Source organism: Mustela nigripes, chromosome X, assembly GCF_022355385.1.
Source record: "Mustela nigripes isolate SB6536 chromosome X, MUSNIG.SB6536, whole genome shotgun sequence".
In the NCBI taxonomy this organism is placed as follows: domain Eukaryota; kingdom Metazoa; phylum Chordata; class Mammalia; order Carnivora; family Mustelidae; genus Mustela; species Mustela nigripes.
The window spans coordinates 105,240,490-105,246,818 of NC_081575.1; the positions used below are offsets into that span (position 1 = coordinate 105,240,490).

Here is a 6,329-nt window from a genome sequence, read left to right on the forward strand (position 1 = left end):
TATGGCTGAGTAATATTCCATTGTGTATATATATGATATCTTTCTGATATGTTCATCAGATGGTGGACATGTGGTCTCTTTCTATAATTTGGCTGTTGTCCTCTAACATCTCTTATTCATTTCAGTCTTATGTAGAATTCTGGGTGGGAATTTTGGTTAGTTTTTGGGCTGGTTACTGGGCTGCTGTCTCATTACTTTGCCGTCTGAAGAGCATTTCCTTCCTTTGCATGCAGGAATTGCTCACCACCATCTTAGGCCCCTAGGTGGAGGGATAAGGGGAAGGGGCTGAGGTCTGTAGCAGGGGCCCTGGCTATTTGTTCAGGTAAAACTTCCAATTCTATATAAGAAGGGAGGTATGGGTGTTGATAAATAACTAAGCTTCTCTTGCTCAGTTAGCTTTAGTTTTCCTCATGTAGAGGCTTAGTATTTGTTGAGTAGGAAGGTCCAACTACCAGTTCCAGCTAAGAAGTGCCATTGTGTGAAGGATGGCAAAGATCATAACAGTGCCAACAACTAGGAGAAGGAGCCCACAGACCTTGGCCCACTGCATCTTCAGTGGGTTGTGAGTTACCAAGGACTTAACACACAAGGCACTGGTTAGAACAATACTTTACTCATGAAAAGGAGAAGAGACACAGAATCATCATCTGTAATGTGTGCCAGTCTCTGATGGCCAGTGGGTCCCTCCTGATAACTAATGCAGGGTGATGGACTGTACCACATCCCTCTTGTGCTGCAGGTGAAGACCCCATTCCCTCTCTGCTGGTGGGTGTGGAAGGAGCAGATATACTGATAGGGCAGGCCAGATGCCATATGACACACATGCTTAAATAATATGAAGAAGTTTATGATTTACTCAGGGCAAGGGAGAATCCTTCATGGGAAAGGTTTCCTTCTGGAAATAATCTGGGGTCAAGTGATAGCTCAGCATTCACCTTCCATTTAGGGGAATGTTCCAGAGCCAGGGTAATTCTTGGACAGTCCTGGGATGGGGGACTATTGGTCATACAGAGGCTACTTCCCCAATAGTATTTTAACCAAATTTGGAGTGTATTAGAGAATTATTGGAGTTGTTCCCTCTCTATTGGTTGACATCAAGTCCTCAAGGACAGGGTAGTGTGAAGGGTCAGTCTCATTACAGTAGTGGTGTCCTTGTATTTTTTCTTCTTTCTCTTGTCCTTGACTTATAACTTTAAATATCCCAACTATTTTAGTGGAAATTTAAACCTTATCTTACTTGGGATATTGTGAGATCAGTTCAAAGCTGTTTGGAGGTAGTGTTCATTATAGAACACCAAAGGGGATATAGCTCTGGTGAAAATGGCACCGGACATCTCTTGCAATTTTTTGGTGTGTTTTCTAGGGATGGGAGGATTGACATAGAGGAGGAGCCCCCAGATGATTTTTGTATGATTTAAATATGAATAATCCTTGTGTAAATGTCCTTGGGATTCTGTCTTGTCAGTATGAACATTTGCCTGACTCCATGGTATGGTAGATGCCACATAGTAGTCTGTACGCTGACTCAAGGGCACCATGATGATTGGGTTAATAAATCCTGGTGCCAGAAATATGACTACATGCTCAATTCACAGCACGTACACTTCTCCAAGATAATATTCTTGTAGAATGCAGACTTGCTGAAAGAATCCTTAGCTAAGAAAGATCTCAGAAAACCATACGTGCTTTAGGTAGGAAACTCATCTGTGTAATTATACTACTGAGAGCATAGGAAGGGATACTGATAAAGCTCTCTTTTACTCTGGAATGCTGTAATGTAGGCAAAGCATCATAATCAGTGTTGTGGGACATAGTGTTTCCTACACATTATCTTCCCATCAGTGACCGCATGGTGCATTTGTAATTTGGTTTCTCAGTTTTCATATTCCACCAGGACTTATTTACCACATTTAAGAAGAATGTAATTAATATGGCCATACATGTTTGACATACTTTGCATGACATAAGAACACTAGAGAAAAAGCCTGGCAATAAAATGACATTGTGTGTAGACTAGGAGCAAGCTGAGAATGAGGATATAGTGCCAGTTTGCATGAAAACCAGGTGTTCTCAGTGTGAATTTAGGTGAAGTATGGCTCATGACTCTTTCTTCGGAGCAGTTTATAGTTGACTATCAAAACAGTTTTTGCTTTGTTTTAAATGAGAAAAAGTGCAATGACGTGTCTTCAGATTTTTCCTCTTTTTCTGTTTCCCCTTACGCTTTATCCTGCTGTTTTAACAATTTTGGATCAGATATTAAGAAATTTTACTTTTACAACCACAAATTCATATAACCAAGAAGCATCAAATAAAGGTAATGAAATAGAATGATTCTATTAAAGCCAAAATGTTTCTGTGCAGAACTTAGTAGTTCCACTAGATGGTAGCAAATGGTTATATTTTATACCTTTACAGTGACTGTATTATTTATAAAATGCTCACTTTTCTTTCTTTTTAAGATTTTATTTATTTGCTTTTTAAAGTAAACTCTGTACTCAATGTGAGGCCAGAGCTCACAGCCCTGAGAGCAAGAGTTGCATGCTGTACTGACTGAGCCAGCCTGCCACCGCAAAATGCTCACTTTTCTAAAACTAGAAAAAAACAGTTCTGGAAAAGTGAAAATTATATCTGAAATACTGCTTCCTTTGGAGAAGGTAAAACACAGTTGAGTGCAAAATATGTAAAAGAAAATGCATATAAAACTTCTTTTCCTAGGGTGCCTGGGTGGCTCAGGGTTCTGGGATCAAGCCTGGCATCAGGCACCATGCTCAGTGGTAAGTCTGCTTCTCCCTCTCTCACTTCCCCTGCCTTGTGTTCCCTCTCTTGCTTTGTCTATCAAATAAATAAAATTTTAAAAAACAAACAAACAAACAAACAAACAAACAAAAAAGCCCCTTTCCCCCCTAATAAAGTAGTGTCTTCAAATGGCAAGAAAACACCAATTCTGGGCCTGGTTTCTGATGACTTTTGACCTGGATTTGATAAAATTTTGCAGAAATTCATGGATTCTATATTGAGTAGTTCTTTTAATGTATAGTCTTTAAAATGACCTTTCCCTGGAGCTGGGCAATGGCAGTGGTATGGTGCTGAGCACACACTGTGCTTTACAAGCAGCAGTGGCCGGGGAGGCACCCCAGCCATCACAGCCTCTGTGCTGGTGTAGCCACAATTGCTCCCTCTGCTCTTCCTCTCTTTGCTAGCATCGTGGCTGATCAGCTGACCAAAGAACACATTGCTGAGTTCAAGGCAACTTTTCCCTCTCTGACAAAGATGGCAATGGCGCAACAGAGGAACTTGGAACTGTTATGAGGTCACTGAGTCAGAAGCCAGCAGAAGCCTAATTGCAGGATATGATCAATGAGGTGGATGGTGATGGTAATGGCACCATTGAATTTTCAGAATTTTTGACTATGGGGGCTAGAAAAATGAAAGATACAGACAGTGAAGAGGAAATCCGTGAAGTATTCGGAGTCTTGGCAAGGATGGGAATGGTTGTATCAGTGTAGCAGAACTCTGTCATGTCATGACAAACAGGAGAAACACAAACAGATGAAGAGGTAGATGAAATGATCAGAGAAGCAGATATTGATAGAGATGGACAAGTCAGCTCTGAAGAATTTATACAGATGATGACTGCAAAATGAAGACCTACTTTCAACTCCTTTGCCTCTCCCAGAAGAATCATGTGGAATCTTTTACTAACATCTTGCAAAAAAGTTCATTTACCCATTCTCTTTCTACAAAACAAAACTGAATGTCAAAAGTGCCTTCTGTCTACACACAAAATTTGCAGTGATTGGTTGGTGGTCCTGTGCCCTAAAGACCAAGCTACATATCAGTTTATGATACAAACATTTATACTACCTTAATGATAAGGAAGCACTTAGTGTACTCCTTGCAGTTCTGTTTGCTAATGATTAATACACTATTTGGCCTTGCCAGTTTCTCATGCATGCAGCTTGACAATTGAGCATAGTCAGGCATTTGTCTCAAAAATGAAAAATGAAAAAACCAAATTTGAAACCTATTCAAAAGGGGTTTAGTTCAGTTTGTTAGTATGTATTGTCATAGCTGGTTTACTGAAAATAAACATTTAAAATTGGTTTACCTCAGGACGCTGTACAGAAAGATGGGTGAAGGATAAACTGTCTAGATGTAGCCCCACTTAGCAGGCCAGCCCTCTTGTACTTCTGTATGTCCTGACACCTGGTGATGGTGACACACATTCAGGTGGCATCCTGCATGTGTTGGTTTAGCATTGTCTTTTTACCAGAGTGAAATGTGTGTCAGGCTGTCACCATTCACACAAAATTTTTAAAAAGAAAACTTTAACAAGAGAGCATCTTGGGACTCTCTGTTTTTAAAACCCTCCGAACTATGATTTGGTGCCAGCAGAGTAGGCTGTGGCTGTGGATCTCAGCACAACCATCAACATTGTTGTTCAAGAAATTGCAATTTACGTCCATGTCAAGTTATAGATGCTCGTCTTTTTTTTTTTTCCAATAAAAAGACCATTAACTTAAAAAAAAATAAATTTTCCCTGGATTCCCATGGTGGGTCATGAAGTTGGTTGTGTTGAAATAAAATATGAAATGAAGAGAACACTTGAAGGAGTTAAATTTGACAATGGAATAATAGCATAAGCATTTTAAAATAAGCTTTGTGTTGGAGATGATGTGTATAAAGTAGAACCCTCTTACACTGTTGGTGGGAATGCAAGTTGGTGCAGCCACTTTGGAAAACAGTGTGGAGATTCCTTAAGAAATTAAAAACGAGCTACCCTATGTCCCTGCAATTGCACTACTGGGTATTTACCCCAAAGATACAGATGTAGTGAAAAGAAGGGCCATCTGTACCCCAATGTTCATAGCAGCAATGGCCACAGTCGCCAAACTGTGGAAAGAGCCAAGATGCCCTTCAACGGATGAATGGATAAAGAAGATGTGGTCCATATATACAATGGAGTATTATGCCTCCATCAGAAAGGATGAATACCCAACTTTTGTATCAACATGGATGGGACTGGAAGAGATTATGCTGAGTGAAATAAGTCAAGCAGAGAGAGTCAATTAGCATACGGTTTCACTTATTTGTGGAGCATAAGGAATAACATGGGAGGACATGGGGAGATGGAGAGGAGAAGGGAGTTGAGGGAAATTGAACAGGGAGATGAATCATGAAAGACTATGGACTCTGAGGAACTAACTGAGGGTTTTGGAGGGAAGAGGGATGGGAGGTTGGGTGATCCTGGTGGTGGGTATTAAGGAGGGCACATATCGCATGGAGTACTGGGTGTGGTGCATAAACAATGAACCTTGAAACACTGAAAAAAAATAAAATTACAAAAAAAGAAAATAATAAGCTTTTATCTGCTTTGGACCTTGATTTTATAAACTTTTCATTAGTTTTGCCAAGCAGAATTTCATATTGCTAGTCTGCTAATGGTTCATGGTTTAACTAAGGATAACCTAATTGAAAATAGACATTTCAAAAGAGGGATAGGATTGAAGCAAACAAATGAGTGGTATTACATATGTATGTAGTTTGTTTAAAGATTAACCCATGGGAGACATTTGGGGTGTTTCCAGGTTTTGGGTTTTACAAAGAAAGCTGCTCTGAATACTCATTTATAGGTTTTTGCGTGAATGTCATTTTCATTCCTCTGGGATAGATAAACACACAGGTTTTCAATCACTGAGTCATATGATGATTACATGTATAGTTTTAAAATAATCCATCTAATTTTTCTGTAGTGGCTGTACTCTTTTACATTTCCACCATCAACATGTTGGTGATCAAGTTTCTCAACATGCTTGTCAGCATTTAGTGTTGTCATTATTTTATATTTTGCCATTATTTTATATTTAGCCATTCTGATAGGTATAAAGTGGTTTCATTATAGGTTTAATTTGCATTTCCCTGATGGATAATGATATTGAACATATTTTTATGTGTTTGTTTATCATCTCTATATCTTCTTTACTGAAATGTCTGTTGATACTTTTTTTGCCCATTTTCTGATTGAACTCTTTATTTTTTCACTGTTGAGTTTTTAGTGCTCTTTGTGTATTATATATACCAGTCCTTTGTCAGACATGTTGCTTTAAATTACTTTGCCACAGTCTGCAGCTTCTTTTTGTTTTCTTAACAGGTTTTTCACAGAGGAAAAGTTTTTAATTTTGATGAAGCCCATTTTACCAGATAGATTCTTTTACTAGATTTCTTATCGGAGATTCAGGTTGTGAAGGAACACATAATAAGACAATTATTTGAGCTCCACTGTAATATATTATAATTTATAATGAGCTTGTTCCATTCTGGACTAGATA

At 38.9% G+C, this 6,329-nt stretch overlaps 1 pseudogene; it reads left to right on the plus strand.

Moving 5' to 3' along the window:
• Window positions 1–3,069: 3,069 nt before the first annotated feature.
• On the plus strand, window positions 3,070–3,644 carry LOC132007206 (calmodulin-1-like; annotated as a pseudogene).
• The last annotated feature ends 2,685 nt before the right edge of the window (window positions 3,645–6,329 follow it).